Source organism: Palaemon carinicauda, chromosome 3 (assembly GCF_036898095.1).
Source record: "Palaemon carinicauda isolate YSFRI2023 chromosome 3, ASM3689809v2, whole genome shotgun sequence".
NCBI lineage: Eukaryota > Metazoa > Arthropoda > Malacostraca > Decapoda > Palaemonidae > Palaemon > Palaemon carinicauda.
Genome location: NC_090727.1, coordinates 158,030,662 through 158,053,034, shown reverse-complemented (window position 1 = coordinate 158,053,034; position 22,373 = coordinate 158,030,662). Strand labels below are relative to the sequence as shown.

The following is a 22,373-nucleotide window of genomic DNA, read 5'->3' as shown; positions in this document are numbered from 1 at the left end:
GTGAGAGAGGCAAGAGAGCGTGCTAGAAATAGGAATGAATGGCGAGCGATTGTGACGCAGTTCCGGTAGGCCCTGCTGCTTCCTCCGGTGCCTTAGATGACCGCGGAGGTAGCAGCAGTAGGGGACTCAGCAGTATGAAGCTTCATCTGTGGTGGAAATGTGGGAGGTTGGGCTGTGGCACCCTAGCAGTACCAGCTGAACTCGGCTGAGTTCCTGGTTAGGCTGGAGGAACGTAGAGAGTAGAGGTCCCCTTTTTTGTTTTGTTTCTTGTTGTTGTCGGCTACCCCCCAAAATTGGGGGAAGTGCCTTTGGTATATGTATGTATGTATATATATATATATATATATATATATATATATATATATATATATATATATATATATATATATATATATATATATATATATATATATATATATATTACACACACATGCATACACACACACTACAGCTTTTCATACAATGTCAATGGGGGAAGATTGAAGATGAAAAAATAATAATCTTTAAAAAATCTTCACACACTCTCCCACTAGATGAGGTATGTACTATGTTAAAATTTTGAAAATGTCCATGAATGATATAATTGATAGTGTATTGCATTGTAATATTGGATAAACTAATGCAATAAACGAAATTAAGATGAGAGAAGAGCATCCTTAAAGGCCTGTGATAAATTGTCTGCATTCTAGAATTTGTTTTCTATTTATAAATGGATATTTGGAAGTGAAAAAAATGTATTGTAATATTGAGGAAAGGAGAGGGGCATATGAAGAGTAGAAGGATAAATGGTTGATGCATGAATGGTCAAAATGGAGTTTGGGTGATGATATCGAATTCTGGAAATTATTTGATGAGTGTAGAAGATTAGTGGAAGAAGTAGACTATGAAACAAAATTCCAATGTTTCTAATCAAAGACTTATTACAGTAAGGACCCTTTAATGTTGCTAAAATAGTAGTTGGTGATTTATTTGCACCAAAGCAATTATCATTGAATCAAGAAATCCGTTTTCTTTAGATTGTTCACGAATACTGTATTTGGAGCATTCGTAAATTATATTAAAAATGTAAAATAAAGACTTTAACAAACCAAATAATAAACGACAGTACTTTTTTTTCAATGTAGATTACTGTATTCCTACCAAGACATTGAACTGAGAGTGGTAAATTATAAGACATAGGCATAGTGTTATGCAGTGTTGCCAGATATGGAAATTTATCCCTAGATTTGGGGATTTTGGGTGCCTGATGTAGATATTCTGTACAAATTTCTATGAAGAAGAGACAAAGATGAGAAAACCTTTATATTGTTGCAAATAGTTGGCTTGCACTTATATGAAGTAAAGGGAGTAATTTCTATATTAGTAAAGACTACAGGATCAGAAAGAAATATGTTTGTGGATATGGGAATTTTTCGGTTGTTTTGGGGATTTTTAGACTAACCCATCTGGCAACACTGGTTAAATGTCCTGTCTCCTGCTTCCTTCGCTTGTTGGAGAGAGACTTTTGACCTTTATCAAGGGTCCAAAGCTAGTAGTGTGGGTTGTTACTCGGTTTTCTCCATTTAGGAAGAATTTTATTTGTGAACGCTTAAGGTAAGTTGAATTGGAAGCCATTATAATGTTGAGTAACATTTGCATGCAACAGGAGAAGGTTAACTTTTTGCATACCCATTTAACTTCGAAGACAGAGCCAAGTCATCTTTGAAGTTTGTCAAGTGAAAAATAATTAGGTCCATGGCAGTTTTTTTTTTTAGCATTTTCCTGTACAGTTTTGACCCGGATATGGTTTGTAGGTTTTTATAACTTCTAAAAGGGGGAAATTTTAGGTTAGTTGATCTTCATATTTTATGCGCGCTGGAGGAGCTGGCCAGGTATAATTTTACTGTATTACAGGGCAATGTAACCTAGGGGAAAAACTAAATTTTACGAGGTAAACACTCAAGAACACCACCTAACCTAACCTAGGAACTGAAGAAAATGGGAGTTTGTGTTTAGGAATTTTTTTCTTTATTATAAATTGTTGTTCCGTCCAGAACTATAATAGTACCTGGTTACCTACTATGGGTTACACCCCTTGTGACTCCTCCTTACAGGACCATTTCCCCAGTATGTTTTCCCCACCCAAAACCCCGACTTCCCACTGGGGGTGCCCCATTATCGGCAGATATATATATATATATATATATATATATATATATATATATATATATATATATATATATATATATATATATATATATATATTTATTTCTGAAACCATTAATTTCCGACAGCAACGAGTATCATCTTCGAAGAGAACGGACCTTTTTCTATAGAAAAAAAAAAATTTTTTTCCCTAGGTTACATTACCCTGTAATAAACTACACTAATACCCATGTATTGTGTGTTATGAATTACTAGTAAGGATAAGTCCACCCTTTTATGTTTGACACCTGTGGCCCCTTGTTAGCGATGAAATTTCAGTTACTATGCATGTGTGTGCCATTTGCTATCAGCATTTTTCTTAATTGGTCAAGGATTTGGGCCTTTTGCCACAGTTCATTCCTGTTCCCTGCCTTGACCAAGTAAGGGGGAGTAAGACAGTGCCCCAAGCCACATGTGATATAAGCCCACGTTAGTTAGGTTAGGATTTATATATGTGGTGTGCATTCTATGTTTTTGAGTTGGCCATAAGTATACCAAACCTGCAGGGTCAAATTTCTGTAGTCCTCACCCAGTCTTTTTTCATGCAAAAACATTTGGTTTTCTGTTGTTCTATTGTGTTCTGATCTTATCTTTCATAAGAGCATCGTTTTTCTCTGATTACCACCCAACAAAACCCCTAACCCCCATCATTAATGGGGGAACCCCAGGTGGGAATCTGGGTGTTGGGTGTGATGAACTGAAAACTAACGAATTACAGAAGATAATATTGCCCTAAACCAACAGAGCAATTTGAAAAGTAACAGAAAAAAAAAATTCATGTAAAAATAAGAGGGCGAAACAACAATTACAGACTAACTGCCGCAGTTATCACAAGCACCATTCTCTAGAGTTCAGTTTTCTTTTGAGCTCTTTTCTTTTGAACACCAACTTCAATATTTTTAACATGGCCCTTTTTTAAAAAGGAAACAAACATAAGAGTCCCAGCTAACCGTATCCTTTCTTTCTTTGCGAAACCCCTTAGATGGCCTTATCCTTACCTTAGACTGAGACTGTCTGCAATGTCTTAATTTAACAATTGGAATCTGAGGAATCCGAATTAGGTGAAAAAACAAGGGTAATAGTTCAGGTTTGTAAAAGCACTTAAACAAAAATCTAGCCTTCCATTTGGCATAATATGATCTTTTTAAATATTTTATATATTAGTGTAAATTTATCGGAGAATAATTTTCAGGTCTTTTATGTCTCCCTTTTTGTGAATTAGTATACTGTAATGATAGTTTTTTCAAAGCTGTAACTAAAAAAGATACTTGCAGACATTGTGGAAACTTTAGATAGTTTTACTTCCATGAAATCTCCTCCATCTATTATTAAATCTATTGTTAGGGCATTTTCTGTTGCTTTGCTTCTTTTCATGCCTTTTAGTGCTTTCTACTACTGTTATGTAGTAGTTTCATTATTTCTGTTGGCAAAGTTATTTCTAATATCATTATAGTATAGGATTGTATAGAAATCCTTTGCAATTTTTATCTCTCGATCTCTTTTGGGTATTATTACAGTTTCAACCAAATTTGGATATCTATTTCTTTACTTATGTATTTTTGAGATGATTCATACAATAAAGTTACTTGAATCTTCTGCAAAATAAGAGTTTTTTTCTGATGAATATTGTTCCTCTCTGTTATCCCATGGATGCAGTATGTACTTACACTGACATGTTAGTTTTCCTCCAGATGTTTTGTTTTTTGTTAATACATTGTCGGTAAAAATGTCTGATCGTCCTTGGTTTTTGGTTATGATGTATAGTAGTAGAATAACTTAATACCTCATCTTTTATCAATTCTCTGAGAAGAATTGTCTTAAGAGTATGGTAAAACAAATCTGTTCTGTACTAAATTTGTTGCTGCTCTCAATTAATTGAGTCTCAAAGTAGTCTTTGATGGAGAACCAATACAGCAGTTAACAGAACACAACTGTGTTTGGATAATTAGCCCTCTGTTTACTTCTCACACGGGAGGAGCTTGGGAATGCATGATCACCGTTGCCTGAAGAATTTTAGACATGAGGATGAATCGTAAAGTTAAGCACTTAACTCATAAGGTACATGTGACCTTTCTATCCGAGGTCTGCAGGATAGTCAATTCTCTGCCTATTGTACCTGTGTCCATGGACCCAGAAGGTCCTTTTGCCCTCTCATTATCGGTGCTGCTTACATATAAAAATCCAAATGTAGATTACTGTATTCCTACCAAGACATTAAGCTGAGAGAAGCATATAGGTCTAATTGGAAATGTGTACAGCTCCTTGCAGAAGACTTCGAGAGGAAGTAAGGGAAGGAGTTTATTCATTATTTACAATTTAAAAAGAAATTGACAAAGGTTATGAGTAATCTCCAATCAGGAGATATTGTATTGTCGAAGAATATTGATTCTCCCAGAGGCCAGTGGCCCTGGTGGGGGGGAGGGGTTAAAAAACTTTCCCAGGAAATGATGGGCTTGTCATGAAAGTGGAGTTACTGTATATGTTAAGAAGGACAATAAAACTTCCTTCTTTGTCGAACCTGTAACGGAACGGGTTCACATTGATTTGTTATTCACTAATCATTTTAGTTTATTGTAACACTTAGTGTGTACCCATGTTTTTTTTTTTGGGGGGGGAAAGGTCCTACATCTTTCAATATATTTATAAAGTATATGTAAATGCTGTATTTGTGCATTCTTAGTTAATTTTGTAATGTATCTTTATGGTCTCATACCTAAAATGTGGTGGTAGTTATTTTAGTTTGTTAATTTGTTACCTTTTTATGTTTGTCTGATGTCAGTGCATTTGATTAATAACCTCGTTCAAATATTAGCTATTGTACAGAAACTTATTAAATTTTTTATTCCTGATCTAGATATTAATCTTTGGCACGGTCGTTCAATTAGTTCATTATGCATTTGTTCCGACACAGATACAAACCTTCGGTATTTATAGGGTATTACTTTCGGCAATGCTGAAAACCAGTCAAGACAATTTTAGTAAGGGATAATTACCCCATCCGCTAGTTAGCGGGAGGGAGTTGGGGTAGACTGGCTACCCCGCTCACTCACACCTGTTGGTTGAGTAACCACTTTTACTTTTGGCTCGGTAGAGTGCAGACGTACCGTCTCTCTCTCCCGTTAAATAAACTGCCTTGACTTTATTATTATTATTATTATTATTATTATTATTATTATTACTAGCTAAGCTACAACCCTAGTTGGAAAGGCAAGATGCTATAAGCCTAATGGCTCCAACAGGGAAAAGTAGCCCAGTGAGGAAAGGGAACGAGGAAAAATTAAATATTTTAAGAACAACAACAACACTAAAATAAATATTTCCTATATAAACTATAAAAACTTTTAACAAAACAAGAGGAAGAGAAATAAGACAGAACAGTGTGCCCAAGTGTACCCTCAAGCAAGAGAACTCTTGCCCAAGACAGTGGAACACCATGGTACTGAGGCTATGTCACTAACCAAGACTTGAGAACAATGGTTTGATTTTGGAGTTTCCTTCTAGAAGAGCTGCTTACCATAGCTAAAGTGTCTTTTGTACCCTTACCAAGAGGAAAGTAGCAACTGAACAATTACAGTGCAGTAGTTAACCCCTTGGATGAAAAGGAATTGTTTGGTAATGTCAGTGATGTCAGGTGTATGAGGACATTGAAGAATTTGTAAGGGATAGGCCAGACTATTTGGTGTATGTGTAGGCAAAGGAAAAATGAACCGTAACCAGAGAGAAGGGCGCAATGTAGTACTGTCTGGCCAGTCAAAAGACCCCATAAGTCTCCTTTTTCTTTTGTGTATACCTGTGTGTGTTTGGTTATTGTCCCGCTATGTGGACATGTCCAGGTATTGAAAGCCGCCGCTGCGGTACCTTCATGTCGTCCGTAGAGACGGACCCACACCCTTTATGCCCGGCTTGCCGGGAAGTCAGTGTTCGCGGGACAACACCTGTTCCGAGTGTAGGGAGTGGCCTGCCTCCCAGTGGGAGAGGTTTGCGCGTAAGAAGAAGTAGTCTAAACGTGAATCTTCGTTTTCGGGGTCTTCCTTGAAATTGAAGAAATCACGGGCGTCTGCTTCCTCTACCCCCAAATCTCTAACTGAAGCTAATCCTCGACCAGGCCCTTCCGGGGCACGGTCGAGTAGTAGCGCAGGGCTTGTGACTCCAAATCAACCCTGTGGGATAGGCGAAGGTGGTGGCTCCCCTAGTGAGTCGGCTCCTCCTCTTCCCCCAGGAAGGGCCTGTTCCTTTCCAGACCTTGTGTCTTTGTGGCCATCGCTGGGCGTCGATGGTCCCCCTTTGAAGGAAGTTCTCCTCGAACTCCTCCGAAGGGAAGCAGAGAGAAGGCGGTCATCGCCTTCCTCTGCAGAGGTCAATCCTCCTCTTGTTGGCGCAGGCGCTGTTGCCCGTCGGTCAGGCCGGGAGTCTGGTTCCGACGCCGAGGAGTTAGCTAACCCACCAGGGGTGGTGGCAGGACTCTCTCCAAGGCAAGCTTCCCCTTCCGGGGAACATATCTCTCATTTGCGAGAGAAGATTGCCCCTTTACATCGGCAATTTCCTGACACTTTAGGTTCTCCTCCAGGGGTGGAAAGAGAACCTTGTTATAAACATAGTTCTCCTTCGGGTGAACTCTCCTCCCCTGCGGAGGAATTATCTGTAGACCTTGATCAGTCTCCCCTTTGGGTGGAGTCTGTTGAACGTTCCTCTCTGGAGGTTCGTAGAGTGGAGGGGTGGGTAACCCCCCTCCTCCCCGGACGTTCTCCTCCTCGGGCTGTGAGGAGACATCTTTTGAACCTGCTGGTTTCTACCAGAAAGGGAAGAAATAATTAGTGCCACTATGATATTTGAAAATTTAAGAAAATTTTCTAATATAGTTTTCTGTAAATGTTGGATATTATCAACACTGTGTAAGAGTACACATGGCACAAGTGTTATCTGTATACTTCTACACCTGTGATTTTTTAACAGTATTTAGTGTCATCATGGTGACACTCACTTAAAAGGTATTGCACTGCCAGGTGTCAACACCTTTTCACCCTAATTGAGAGTCCCAATCAATTCACTGTTCATCGCAGTACTAGACGACAGGTTTTAATACACTACCTGCCGCCACCACATAATGCTTCAATTCATGCACTTGCTTTGCATAATGTTTATAGAACACTGGATGACTTCCATCCAGTGTATGAGCGAAGACGCTCAAAGTCCATATGCTGAAAAAAATTCAGTGATGAAGCAATTTTCCTTGGATCATGACCTGCGGGTTTACTGTCAGGATCTGCTCTGCGAATAAAGTAGGTGAGCTTCGCCCTCAGTCGTTTTAGGGATAAGTTTGATCCTAAAGTTTCTCATTTAAAGAGCTGTCCTCCCCTGAAGTCTGAAGTTCTTTGGAGATAGACAGACCTTTAAACATTCTACTGGACACAGAGAGACATCTTCCTTCAGAGGGCAGATTCTCCAGGGACCCCATCTCTTAGTGGGTAGCTTTTTGGCGAGAAAGGTTGGATCAGGAAAAAGATTCAGTTCTCCCACTTCTGTGAACTGAATATGGCCCTTGTTTCTGGATAGGGCCACTATTTCACTAACTCTAGCCCCTGAGGCTATAGCGAACAGGAAAATAACTTTTTGGTTAGATCCTTAAGAGAGCAATCTTCATTATTCACGGTTGAAGCATAATGTAGGACCTTGTCCAAGGACCATGAAATGGGCTTCGGAGGAGCTGCAGGTCTAAATCTAGCACATGCCTTTGGGATCTTGTTAAAGATTTCGTTCGTCAGGTCCACTTGGACGGCGTATAGAAGAGGTCTAGTCAGAGCTGACTTGCACATACGGTAGTTATCGTGTTGGCTGCCAGACCTTGTTCATGAAGGTGGATAAAGAAGGACAGACAAAAGTCTATTGAGATTTCTTTCGGTCCTTTTGCTTTGACGAAAGCAACCCACTTTTTCCAAGACGATTCATATTGTCTTCTGGTTGACTTGGACTTGTATTCTTCTAAGAAGTCTTAGTGGAACCTCTACATCCGAAGTAAAATTCCTGCAAATTTTTGACTCTACACCCGAATTTTATTTCGACACACGAAGTAAGCAATTTTCGTCGTACCGGTTGTATCCGAATTTTTCGACACGCGAAGTACAATTCGAACACGTTCCTACTCTACACCCGAATTTTTTTTTCGACACCCGAAGTAAATAATACTCGTACGAGTAGTCGGTACTCATAGCGCCTGATGTGTTTTTTATTCCCGCCGATAGAAGGCAGCACTTCGACCTCGGAGGGACCCTCAATTAGCTCGGCTTGGGTCAGTCCTCTGTTCTCGTCGGCTTCTTGCGGTTGTGCCCTGTGCGTTCTGCTATTATTGTACTGTCGTAATCGTGATTTTTTACGTGCATCCTTTTACGGTAATTTACGTAAAGTATGGGTCCTAAAAGGCTTAGTTTTGCAAGTGGTAGTGGTAGTGGTGAGAAAAGGAAGAAGGAAATGCTTTCTTTAGACGTAAAGCAGGAAATTATTGAAAAACATGAGCGTGGCGTCCGCGTGAATGAACTTGCTAAACAGTATGGCTGTAATATGTCGACGATCTCAACAATCCTGAAACAGAAGGAAGCTATTAAAGCAGTGAAACCTTCTAAGGGGATCACCATTATTTCAAAACGCCGTAGCCCTATCATAGAAGAGATGGAACAACTTCTGCTAATCTGGATCAAGGACAGAGAGATTGTTGGCGACACCATCACCGAAACCATTATCTGCGAGAAGGCGCACACCATCTTCATGGACTTGAAGGAGGAGAGCTCTGGGGGGTGATGCTGGGGAGAGTTCAACCGAACCTTCCTCAGACGATTTCAAGGCATCTCGTGGCTGGTTTGAGAAATTTAAGAAACGGTCTGGGATTCATTCAGTTGTTCGCCACGGAGAGGCTGCTAGTGCGGACACAAAGGCTGCAGCTGACTTTGTCAAGAACTTTGAAAGGATCGTGCTGGAAGAAGACTACGTAGAGCAGCAAGTGTTTAATTGTGATGAAACCGGGCTGTTTTGGAAGAAGATGCCCAGTCGAACCTACATCACCGCCGAAGAGAAGAAATTGCCTGGGCATAAGCCAATGAAGGATCGGTTGTCTCTTGCCCTATGTGCCAACGCTAGCGGGGACTTTGAAGTCAAGCCCTTACTGGTTTAGCATTCGGAGAACCCTAGGGCCTTTAAGGCACACAACGTCGATAAGGACCAGCTTCATGTTTTCTGGCGATCCAACTCGAAGGCCTGGGTCACTAGGCAGTTCTTTGTGCAATGGGTTAACCAAGTTTTCGGCCCTTCTGTGAAGAAGTATCTTCATGAACAGAAATTGCCTTTAAAGTCCCTGCTATGCCTTGACAATGCACCCGCTCACCCCCCCCCCCCCCCCCCGGACTTGAAGATGATATCTTCGATGAATTTAAGTTCATAAAGGTGCTGTATCTTCCCCCGAATACCACCTCTATCCTCCAGCCCATGGATCAGCAAGTCATCTCAAATTTCAAGAAGCTCTACACCAAGCACCTATTCAAGCAGTGCTTTAATGTCACGCAAAGCACCAACTTAACTTTGCGTGAATTTTGGAGGAGCCACTTCAACATCGTGCACTGCTTGAAGATCATAGATCAGGCTTGGGTGGGATTAACTCGACGTACCCTCAATTCTGCCTGGAAGAAGCTGTGACCTGATGCAGTTTCTCCCCGAGATTTCGAAGGTTTTGACCCCGAACCTGATCCTGTGGTGGGTGCAGCGGAAGACGTAGAGGAAATCGTCTCCCTTGGTAAGTCCATGGGTCTGGAGGTCGACGCAGATGACGTCACGGAACTCGTCGCTGAACATCACGACGAACTTACCACAGAGGAGCTCAAGGAACTCCATGCTATGTCTGAGCACATGAGTGATGACGAGGAAGGGATCAAGGAGGTAGAACATGTGTTAGGTTCGGCGCAAATAAAAGAGGTGTTAGGAAAATATCAAGACGTGGTCGACTTCATCGACAAATACCACCCAAAGAAATTGCAGGTTTGTCGTGTAGTTACGCAGTTCGATGATGTTTGCCTAACTCACTTTCGAAACATTCTGAAAAGCCGTACCAAGCAACTATCTATCGATAGTTTCTTTAAAAAAAAACTACGAAGCGAACTCGTGATGAAGAGGATGGAAGTGATTCAAAGAAAACGGCAGAGTGAAGCAAAAGAAAGTGAAACAAAGAAAACGGCAAAGAGTGAAGCGAAAGAAATTCAATCAATTTTAAGTGTAGGGAGTGAAAGTGATTAAAATTAATCATCAAAAAGAAAAAAAGAAAATGTAAAAAAAATATAAAATATAAAAAAAAAAAAAAAATAAGCTAAGTTATGTTAAAGTTCACTTAGTGTAAGTTAGAATAAGTTACGGTAGTGTACGTTTATCGTACTTAACCTCTCTACCTCCTCGCCGCCCGTCCGTCTCCTCTCTGCGTAGCAAGACCAACAACACCTGCTCTGGAGTTTCTAAGGTAAAGTGACGCTAAAAACCCGTTTCTTATTTATCATTTTGTGATCATTCTTTTTTACATGTCTATTATCTAATTTAGTGTGTATTATTCTCATGGGAAATTATGTGTAGTAGTTTATTAAGAAGTTATCATAGGTTTTTGGGCTCAACCACGGATTAATCCTATTTCAATGTATTCTTATGGGAAAATTCGTTTCGACATCCGAACATTTTCTACATCCGAAGTCGGTTGTGGAACGAATTAAATTCGTATGTAGAGGTACCACTGTACTGCCTTTTGAGATGACAAATCTTTTCTTAACCGCTAAGGCGAGAAAATCATGAGATTAAGGTTTTGGGTTCTCTGTGATGAAGGGAAGACAGTCGACTTCTGAACTCGTTGAGAAAGTGCTGGGTTCGGTAGAAAGGACCAGCCTTAGTTCCATTATCAGAGGGAACCAGTTGCTCTTGGGCCACTTGGGAGCCATTAGAGCTGCTGTTCCTCGGATGGAGCTCAGCCTGTTAAGGACCTTCTGTAGAAGATTGGTCGGAGGGAACAGGTAAATCCGGTTCCATTTGTTCCAATCAAGGGACATGGCGTCTGTCGCCTCTGCTAGAGGGTCCTCATATGGGGCTACAGTACATATCGAAGTAGTTTCCTGTTGTCGCTCGTCGCGAAGAAGTCGATCTGCAGTTCCGAGACTTGTTGTAAGATGAAGGAGAATGAGTCTGCATCTAGGGACCATTCTGACTCTTTTGGCTTGAGCCTGGATAGAGTATCTGCTGTCACATTGCGGAACCCTTGAAGGTGAAATGCTGATAAAGTACCATCTCTTCTTTTCCGCCAGACGGAAGATGGCCAATATCACATGGTTGATATGGGACGATCTCGAGCCTTGTCGGTTCAGACATCTCATTATTACTTCGCTGTCCAGGATCAGCTTGATGTGGGCTAATCTGCGAGGGGAGATTTTTTCAACATCAAAAGGACTGCCATGGCCTCCCAAATGTTGATGTGAAAGGTCTTGAACAGGGAAGACCAAGTCCCTAGGACTTTCTTTTGATGGGCGTGACCTCCCCATCCTTCCGGTGAGGCATCCATCTGGATGGTTATTGATGGTGGAGGTGGTTGTAAGGGCACAGTCCTCCTTAGGTTCTTGGCCTTTGACCATGGCTTGAGAAGTGATCGTAGTAAGGTCGGTATCGGTCCTTTTTTATCTCTTCGAACGTTTGATGCGTATCTTTTCCAGACTCCTGATGCATCTTTCAGCTGTGCTCTTAGCACTGGGTCTGTTACTGCTGCGAACTGGAGAGAGCCCAGTACTCTTTTCTGTTGGCGTCTTGAGATCCTGTCGGATTTCAGTAGTCTCTTGACAGATCCTGTAATCTCTCTCCTCTTCCTTGGGGGAATGGAGAGGCGGTGTGACTTCAAGTTCCAATGGATTCCCAGCCATTGAAACTCCTGAGCTGGTGAGAGTCGAGACTTCTTGAAGTTGATCTTGAATCCCAGATGTTCCAGGAACTGGATCACTTTCTTGGATGCTTGTAGACAAGCCGTCCTGAATGCTGCCCACACCAGCCAGTCGTCCAGGTACGCTGCTCCCTGAACGCCTTCTAGGCATAGTTGTCGAACGACTGCGTCTGCAAGTTTCGTGAAGATCCTTGGGGCTATGATTAGTCCGAAGGGCTTAACTCTGAAGACGTACCTCTTCTTCAGTAGCTTGAATCCTAGGTAGGAGGAGAGGGGGCGGTTGACTGGAATTTGCCAGTAAGCATCTGCCAGGTCTATTGAGACTGTGTATGCCCCTTTTGGTAACATGGTCCTTATGTGCTGAAGGGTTAACATCCTGCAATTGCTGTTCTCGATGAACTTGTTGAGTGGCGACAAGTCCAGAATGACTCTTGAGTTTGTCCGAGTCCTTCTTGGGAACACAAAACAGCCTTCCCATGAATTTGATGGACTTTGCCCTCCTTATTACCCATTTGCTCAATAGTTCTAGGGTATATTCTTCCAGTGAGGGGGTGGAGTGTTGGAAGAATTGAGGAAATGATGGTGGAGGCTTGCTCCAGCTCTGTCCAAGTCCGTTCTTGATTAGGCTGTGGGCCCAAGGATCGAAGGTCCCACAATCCTGAAAATGTTAGAACCCCCCTCCTACCTGAAGCATCTCATTGCTTAGATTGTCCGGAGGATTTACCTCCCTGACCGTGTCCTCCCTTACCTCGTGAGGGGTGTTTTGAGGAGCCCCGTCTGGAGCCTCTACCTTTGGGACGAAAGGTAGTGGTTTGCCTCTCGAACACTGGGTTGAATGCTGGTGACTGGCCGACCAGCTGTTGAGGCACCATCTGGAATGCAGTTTGCAGTTGAGCAACCACTTGGGGCACTGTGGTCATGGTGACTGTGGAATGTTGTTGCTGGGCAGGCCGAGAGGGTAGTCTGGGTCTCTTTGTCTTCCTCTTAGGTTGGGGACTCGCATCCGAGGAAGACTTGCGCTCAGATGACATTCCCCACTTCTGGAGAAGATTTTTATTCTCCATGGCAGCTTTGTCAACTACTTCCTTGACCACTTCATTTGGGAAGAGGTCTTTACTCCAGATATTGGAAGCTATCAACTTCCTGGGTTTGTGTTTTACTGTTGCTGCAGCAAACACGAACACTCTACATGCTCTCCTGGCTTTCATAAAGCCGTATAAGTCCTTTACTAAGGTGGCCATGTGCATTTTGGCCATGACCATATTCATGTCTGGGGTGCTCTTTAGGCCTGCACACATTTCCATGCAGTTCTGTAGGGATAGGGATGCCGCTAATCTCTCCTTTGTCTCTTGCTCCCTACGCAAGAGAAAGTCTGACAGTTTCGGGAGATTCTCGCTGAACTGTCGTCCCGCGATATCTGCATCCAACTTCCCTACTGAGAAGGTTAGGTGGACTTCTTTCCAATCCTTATCCTCCATGGGCAGGGCTAACGACAGAGGTCTACACTCTTCCAGTGTAGGACAAGGTTTGCCTGCCTCCACTGCCTTGGCAACAGCTTTAAAAGCCTTCAATGTAAAGGGGAAGGCTATTGAAGCTGGAGCAAGAAAGGTAGGATGCTTCTTGCTCAGGGCAGACACTTTAGAGGTCATGTAGCACACCTTCTATAGGCTGCTCGACAAGAGAGCCTGTGCCTTGTCATGGTTGAATACCATGACCTCCTTGGGTTCTGTCTCTTCTTTCGACGCTGGCTCTTGCTTCAGTCGAATGAAGCAGTCTGGGTAAGCATTAAAGCTTGGCCAGAACTGAATGTCATCAAGGGTGACGGCTCCCATCTTCTCCGATATGTAGAGTTTGCCGTTGGTGATCGGCATAAACTCCGCATACCTCCAGGGATTAGTTTTGGAGCAGGGTGGGAGGTCTTGTACTCTGAGTCTCTTGTATGACCCTCGGGAGGCGGAGAGTCGAGCTTCACGGAGCTCTTTCTCAAGTTTTGCTTCCCTAGCTTCTACTTGCTTGCGAATGTTCTCCATTAGAGCCATAAGATTGGCCAGTGCCCGTCTCATGTCGTCTGATGGAGGGGCAGAAGATGGTGAAGGTAACGGCTCTGGTGCTGGCACAGACGGAAGGGACTCTGACTTGAGATCATCATCTTCGTCCGGAAGTAGAGTCGACTCCTCCTCGGGATAATCCCTCAGTAGATCCTTTTCAGTGTCCGTGGACACTTAAGACATCCTTTCCTCCTGGTGGATCTCCATGCCTTGCATTGCCTCACTGACATCCGTCTCGATGGCAATCTGGACGCAGGGGGGTTCAGGTCGTGCTTGGGGCACGACAGCTTCGATACCCGCTTTTGGGAACAGCAAGTTGTGCATCCTTTCATTAGGTAGGTGCGGTCCCGTAGAGTTCTTTTGGAACCCTCGTACCCATCTGCGCAGCTTTTCTCGTGCTGCATCCCTTGACTCCTCTGACTTGGGGTCGTCGAAACCTTCGGTCACCAAGGTCCAGTATATGTTGCAGTCTTGGGGGTCCTAGTACCGCAGGGTTTCAGTATGTTTGGTGCAGGGGGCATGAGACCTGCACGCTTTGTGACCACAGAAGTCCTTACTCCTGTGGTTGCAGAATATAACATCGCACTTCATTTTGTACTTCTGTAAAGAAAGGAAAATAAAATATAGCTTAGGATAGTTAAGCTAGAAAGGAAATAGGAAAGACACATACTTGTGCTTCCTGTCCAGCCAATTGCTGTGACCTCCCCCAAAATTAAAGCTATAGAGTTTCCATATCCAGGCAAACTCCAAGAGAAGGGTTCTAACCCCTAGGGACAGATAAGTGTATATTAACACTGACCCTTCTTAAGTTCTTTAACCTGTTAAGCGTCACCCACGTGATAAACCGTTCACCACGATCTACTCGGTACCGCCTTCAACTGCATACAGTATTCCGTTCATGACTTTAATTACCCTTTTCAAGCCGTCAGTCTCGTGATATTACGTTTACTCGTATAGTAAGTATAGGATCACCACTTGGCAACACTCTCAGCATATGGGGGCTGTAAATAGAAACTTAGAGAGAGAGAGAGAGAATAAAGTGGATAAATAATGTACAAATGTATGACGAACATATTTGAAAACTATATAGGAAACGATATGGAGAGAGAGAGAGAGAGAGAGAGAGAGAGGAGAGAGAGAGAGAGAGAGAGAGAGAGAGAGAGAGAGAGAGAGACTTATCCATTTGCTTTTGTTGCTTATCCAGGCATAAGATTTATGATTGAAGATAAAAAGAACCCATTAGAATATTCAGTATTATGTAGCCATTTGAAATGAAATAATAGTAGTATTAATTGTTTTTTTACTCTACCATTTAATTAATATCCCTACTTTTAACTATAAATACGAATTATAAGCATAAAGAAATGATATTAACTTTGAAAAATTATCATTAGTGAAATGACCGCTCAGGGCAAAAAAAGCATGACGGTACGTTAGCGGCAACCTGGTCCAGGGGGGACGCTTAACAGGTTAATATTGTGGGGTAAGTTGTTAACTGATTTTATCAGTGTATTGAAGGAAATCTTTTCTTTCTATTTAGGAATGGTCTCAACAATAGACTGTGCAAGGAAACACAAGATATGTTGGAAAATAACTACTGTATAATATATACTATAGTTTTCTGTCTGCAGTACTGTATATCTATACTGCAAATATACTGGCTACTGTATAATCATATACTGTACTGTAGTTCAGCTGGCATGTTGCCGGCTAGGCTAGCACCTGGCGGCACGATCCAGCCGGCAGCACTGGTTCAGCCAGCATATCGCCGGCTGGGTTAGTACCTGGTGGCACCAGTTCCGCCGGCATGCTGCCATCTGGGTTAGTACCTGGCGGCACTAGCTGACAGAGAGAGAGAAAGCATGGAGTGAAGGGCTACCTTATTGAAATGTTTGTTAACAATAAATAAGGGTGTAAGTACTTAACCTTACTGCCTTCTTCCAGAATGAGGGTTCAAATAGAAGGGGAGAATGTGTCATCTTAGCTTCCATCCAGCCACAAAATCCATCGCCGGTCACTGCCAGCTTCGGGGATGTGGATGGCAATCCAAGAGAGGACTGAAGAACACTCAACAGTAGAGGGGTCTCCCACCGGCAGCCGTCACAGCCGGCACAACCTTTTTCGGAGCCTTGCGTCAATAAGGGAAAGACTGAGTGACTATACAGCTGCTTATGTAGGAGCCCGGCCGGCACTGCAATCTACACAGCAAGTGGTGAGAATGTAGGATGCCGGCCACAGGATTGCAATAGCTAGGCTATCGCTAAAGGACAGAGAGGTGTAGGGAAAAGGGTCCTGTATCAAGTGTGGAAGAAGGCGGCCGGATTGCCGCCACTTCCACACAAGGGAGAAATTCTGTTTCAGTATCGGCGCCTAGGCAGAAGAATATCTATTCTTCTGCCTAGGGTCTGCCGAAACAGGACTAGTCTTCTAGACCGCAGGGGAGAAGGTGGCAGCATCAAACTACCACTTCAGGTGCGGCCTAGGGAGGCTTAGCCTCCTATGCCGGCAGCTGTAAGCCGGCAGGGGAGTGACTACTCACCCTGCTGCTTGGCTACTGGCAAAAAGACTGAATACTCTGAGGTTCTGTCGAAAACCAAAGCCGGGCTACTCGCCGGCTAAGGTGGGAGACCGAAAACTCTAGCCTAGTCAAGCCGGAGTGAACTACTGTATGGCAAGACCAGATAGGGTTGTCGCCTATGACGGCACTCCACAGGAGACGAGTATCGAGTTATATAATTAATTCTAGGAGATATACTATCTCCCGTTGAATTGATAAAATGATACACGAGGGTAAATGGGGATAATGTCTGAAAGTATACTAAAGCGCATAGGCTAGGTAGCCTAGCGCAGGACGAGGTCTCGGTTACCTAAATCGCCGAAACTCTAACATATACGATCGACATAAGGAAGAGGAAATTATATACATAAAATATATATCTTATACATATAATATATATCTTTACAAGTATAATTGTGCCTAAAAAGCTTTCATAATTTATTAATGCTATTACAACCGGGAAAGTCGTTCTGCTAACTAAATAAAGCATGCATAATGAACGACAGCGCCCATGGCGCTTCCGGTGACTGGCCAAGCTCCTTAACACAATAAATTAGTCTAGTTTCTCTGTGAAACAGGAGCTAAAAATTATACACTGTAAAGAATTAGTACTTAACTTTCCAGAGGCAGAAGAAACCGGAGATTGCATAATTAATCCTCACAAAAGCAATAAAAAACGTTAGATCAACAGGGAAAACCACCGTGCGAATTCGCTACAGTAATAGGAATGAGCGCCATCTTGGATACTTGTAATAGTAGGGGAGGAAGGGTAACCTTGATAACGGCTCCCCTTATGTATTCGCCACTCTTCCCCCTCGAAACGAAAACGCTATTCGGGGTGAAGATTGCTATGTGTCGTATCGAGATATACGTCCCCTGATATTATGCGATATCCTTAAGAGAAATTTTAAGGATATTCGCGCCAGGAGTTAGAATTTTGGATATCTAAAGGTCAATTCTCTGGGAATATCACTGTAGCCAAATATCCCTTAGAAAGGTACCAATAAGAACCTTCCATCAGGACGACATAGCTTGAGCCCCAAAAAATGTAAATGCTGAATTTCAAAGATAAAGTTACTAAGTGTCTGAAAACAGAGAATGTAGATTTGTTATAACATAATATAAATGATTTGTTAAGCTTTATAATCAAGTACCTCAGCGCTGAATGAAGCTCTGGTTAACTTCTAAATGCGATTTAACTCCTAACAGTAAATAAAATGAGAGAAGTATTTCAAATTAAACTATTGAAATTAGTATACTATTTGGAAAATGATAGATCAAGTAATGATAGTTTCTTTTAAGAAATATGAAAAATCCTTCGGCAGTCTGTCTTAATCAGCTAATTTGGAAAGCGTACAGGATTGTCGATCGACTTCCAAACGTAAACAATGGAAAGGATTATAATTTGCATGGTTTTATTTATAAATGTTACTAAAATATGAATCTTACATGCATTATTACTGGATAAAGTTAAGCATAACATCAGTTTAATAAAAATCCAAGTAAATGGATATACAATTTGAATGACAACATAGCCTAGTCCAAGAGTGCATATGCTAATTTGATAGCTTGTGTATGATGCAACCCCCTTGAATTTAGCTTCAAAATTAGTCTTCAAAACCTCCTGTTGGCGTCTTGAAATCCTATTGGATTTTAGTAGTCTCTTGACAGATCCCGCTATCTCTCTCCTCTTCTTTAATGGAATGGAGAGGCGATGTGACTGTAAAGTTCCAATGTATACCTAGCCATTGAAACTTCTGAGCTGGAGACAGTCGAGACTTTTTGGTGTTGATTTTGAATCCCAGATGTTCCAGGAACTGGATCACTTTCTTGGATGCTTGCATGCATTTCGTCTCGGATGCTGCCCACACCAGCCAATCGTCGAGGTAGGATGTTACCTGAACCCCTTGTAGGCGTAGTTGTTGAACGACTTCTTCTGCAAGTTTCGTGAAGATCCTTGGGGCTATGTTTAGTCCGAAGGGCATGGCTCTGAAAGCGTACTTTCTTTTTTGTAGCCTGAATCCAAGGTAAGAGGAAAGTTGGCGATTGATTGGAATGTGCCAATAGGCATCCGCCATGTGTATGGAGACTGCGTATGCCCTTTCGGGCAGCAAGGCCCTTATGTGTTGAAGGGTCAGCATCTAGAACTTATTGTTTTCTATGAACTTGTTGAGTGGCGACAAATCCAGAATGACACTGAGTTTGTCTGAGTCCTTCTTGGGAACACAAAACAGCCTTCCTTGGAATCTGATGGACTTTGCCCTCCTTATTACCTGTTTGCTCAGGAGCTCTCAGGTGTATTCTTCCAGAATGGGGGTGGAGTGTTGGAAGAATTGGGGGAATGATGGAGGAGCTGTCCTCCAGCTCCAACCCAGTCCGTTCTTGATTAGGCCGTGGGCCCAGGGATCGAAGGTCCAACGATCCCGAAATAGCCGGAGTCTTCCTCCTAACGGAAGCATCTCATTGCTTCTGGTTTCCGGAGGGCTTGCCTCCTTGACCGCGTCCTCCCCTACTCCCTCTTCCTCTAGAGGGACATCTAGAGGAACCTCTGTTTGACCCTCTACCTTTAGGGCGAAAAGTAGTGGTCTGCCTCTCATGGGCGGGAGTGAAGGCTGGTGACTGAGTCACCACCTGCTGGGGAACCATTTGGTAGATGGGTTGGGGCTGTGCCACCATCTAAGGCACCGCAGTCATGGGAAGTTGTTGTTGTCTAGCAGGGCGAGAAGGCAACCTTGGCCTCTTTGTCTTCCGTTTCGGTTGGGGACCCTCATCCGGAAAAGACTTCCTCTTGGCCGACATGCCCCACTTCTGGAGAAGATTCCTATTCTCCGTGGCAGATTTGTCGACTATCTCTTTGACCACTTCATTCGGGAAGAGGTCTTTCCACCAGATGTTGGAAGATATCAACTTTCTGGGTTCGTGTCGTACCGCAGCGGAGGCAAACACGAACTCCCTACAAGCCCTTCTAGCCCTAACAAAGCTATAAAAAGTCTTTAGTTAGGGTTGCCAAGTGTGTTTTGTCTATGACCATGAACATATCTGGGGACCTATGTTCACTGGCCTGACCCTGGAGGGACAGAGAGGCAGCAAGCCTTTCTTTTGTGTCCTGCTCCATACGCAGGAGGAACTCTGACAACTTGGGGAGGTTTTCGCTAAACTGCCGTCCAGCGATATTGGCCTCCAACTTCCCAACTCAGAAGGTAAGCTGAACATCCTTCCAGTCTTTCTGATCTGTTGGCAAGGCTAGGGAAAGGGGTCTACACTCCTCCAGTGTAAGGCAAGGTTTCCCACCTTCAACTGCCTTGATCACTGCCTCATACGCTGGTTGGGGAGGTAAGGCCCCGTGGCATTCTTCTGGAAGCCACAAACCCATCTGCACAGCTTGTTCCGAACTGCATCCCTTGACTTCGTTGTCTTGGGTTCTCAAAAGCCTCATAAACCAAGTCTTTGCTCACTGTACATACCTGGGGGTCCCAATATTTGAGAGGTCCCTTGGTGATGGAACAATGGGAATGTGTCCTACACTCCAGGTGGCCGCAGAAATCCCTGCTACGAACGTTGCAGAAGATGTTGCCGCACTTCACATGGTCCTCCTGTAAAGAGAGGAAAATAAAAATGAGTACAGTATACTGTAGTTCATTTCCCTAGATAAATTAATAAATATTATTACTAATATTTTCCATTTTATTTTATTGCATATGGCTTGGATAGATAAGCCAGAAATGAATTAGGAAAGACACATACGTGTGTTTCCTGCCCAGGAGGCCCGGTGGAAGAATTTAGCCTATAAGGATAGAAGAGTGTAGCTAACACTCACTTCCAAAAGGATTAATAATAAGGGTCATTAATAACTGATCATCTATCAGTATATGGCAAGGGAAATCCTTTCCCTATCTATAAGATCTCAACAATAGACTGTGACTGGAGACACAGAGTATGTTTGAAAATTATAACTACTGCATACTTTTATACCATAGTTTTCTGTCTGCAGTATGTTCTATACTACAGATTTACTGGCTACTGTATATACATATACTGTAGTTGTCGCCGACATGCAGGTGGCAAGGCTAGTACCTAAGGCACAGTTCAACTGACACAATATTGATAAAATTTGTAGCCGGCGGCCTACCGTATTGCCGGCGGCTTACTGGATGCCGGCAGGGTCGCCGGCTGTCGGCATACTAGCCCAGACAGCAATCTATGTGACAGGGTAGTTGCCGATAGACCAAACTCGGCCGGCTCTTACCGGCTGAGTCAGTTATGTCAGAGAATAATCGGCTGTCGGTCCACAAGTCTAGCCAGCATCTTGCCGGCTAGGTTAGTGGCCGGCAGCCGCCAGCTAGGTTAGTGGCTGGCAGCCGCCAGCTAGGTTAGTGGCCGGCAGCCGCCAGCTAGGTTAGTGGCCGGCAGCCGCCAGCTAGGTTAGTACCTGGCGGCACTAGCCAAGAGAGAGAGAGAAAGCAAGGAGTAAAGGGTGATGTAAGAGCACTGTCTCACTTCCTTCCTCCGGAATGAATGTTCTAATGGAAGGGGATAATATAAGATAATCAAGCTTCCACCCATCCACCTCTGTTGCCGGTCCCTGCTGGTCATAGGATGTGAATGGCAGCCCAAGGGAGGACTGAAGAACGTTCTAAAGTTAATGGATCTTCTGCTGGCAGCTGGTCCTGCCGACACAGCTATCCCGGAGCACTGTGTCCGATAGGGAAGCTGAACGACTAGGCCATACAAGCATAAACCCAAGCCGGCCCCACAACCTGCCGGCAAGCGGCGAGATTGGCCGTCATCCTGCAAAGGGATGTGAGGGCTAGGCCATCACTAAAGGACAGAATGGGGAGGGAGAAAAGGTCCTGTATAAGGTGTGAGAGGAGCCGGCATTAAGGCGGTCCTACCACACCTTGAGGAGAAACTGTTTCAGTATTGGCGCCATTCTAGGCGGACGGAGAATTCATTCCCCAGCCTAGGGTCTGCCAATACAGTAAGGGGGCCCGGCATCATCTAGCCGCCACCCTTTATCATAGAGAAACAGAGTTCCAGAGCCGGCGCCATCCTAGGCAGCAGAACATCTCTATTTTGCAGCCTTGGGTCTGCATAGCTAAATAATTATTAAAGCTATTATACCGGGAAAGTTGTTCTGCTTAACTAAATAACTCATGCGTTATGAACGACAGTGCCGAAGATGCCTCCGGTCCAGGCAATAGCTCTGCCAAAAATTGTTTAATTCGTTCAATTTTTTACTTTACGGCTAGAGCTAAATTTATACAGCATAAGAATTAGATACTCAACTTTCCAGTGGCAGAAGAGGCTGGAGATTACATAATAAATCCAAAATCACGAGAGAGCACTGGGAAAACAACCGAGCAATATCACTACAGAAAAAGGAATAAAGATGGCGGCAATTATGGCGCCTTCTGAGTTCTCAAACAGTAACGGGGGAAGGGAACCTTATTAACGGCTCCTCTTTTATTTTGCCACTTTTCCCCTTCGAAGCGTAAACGCTGTGCGGGATGCAGATTGCTATGTGGCGCGTCAAGAATACATCCCCTGATATTATGTGATATCCCAAAAGGAAAAACTTAAGGATATTCGCGCCAGGAGTTAGAATTCTGGAGATCTTAAGTTAAATTATCTGCGAATATCACTG

General features: G+C 43.3%; 1 long non-coding RNA gene across 1 annotated transcript in view; it reads left to right on the top strand.

Moving 5' to 3' along the window:
• The first annotated feature begins 1,357 nt into the window (after window positions 1-1,357).
• The window catches only part of LOC137638719 (uncharacterized), a 50,654-nt gene continuing 29,638 nt past the window's right edge, over window positions 1,358-22,373 (top strand). The window contains exon 1 of the long non-coding RNA XR_011044174.1: window positions 1,358-1,593. This is a non-coding gene — a long non-coding RNA (uncharacterized lncRNA). The remainder of the gene's footprint in view (window positions 1,594-22,373) is intronic.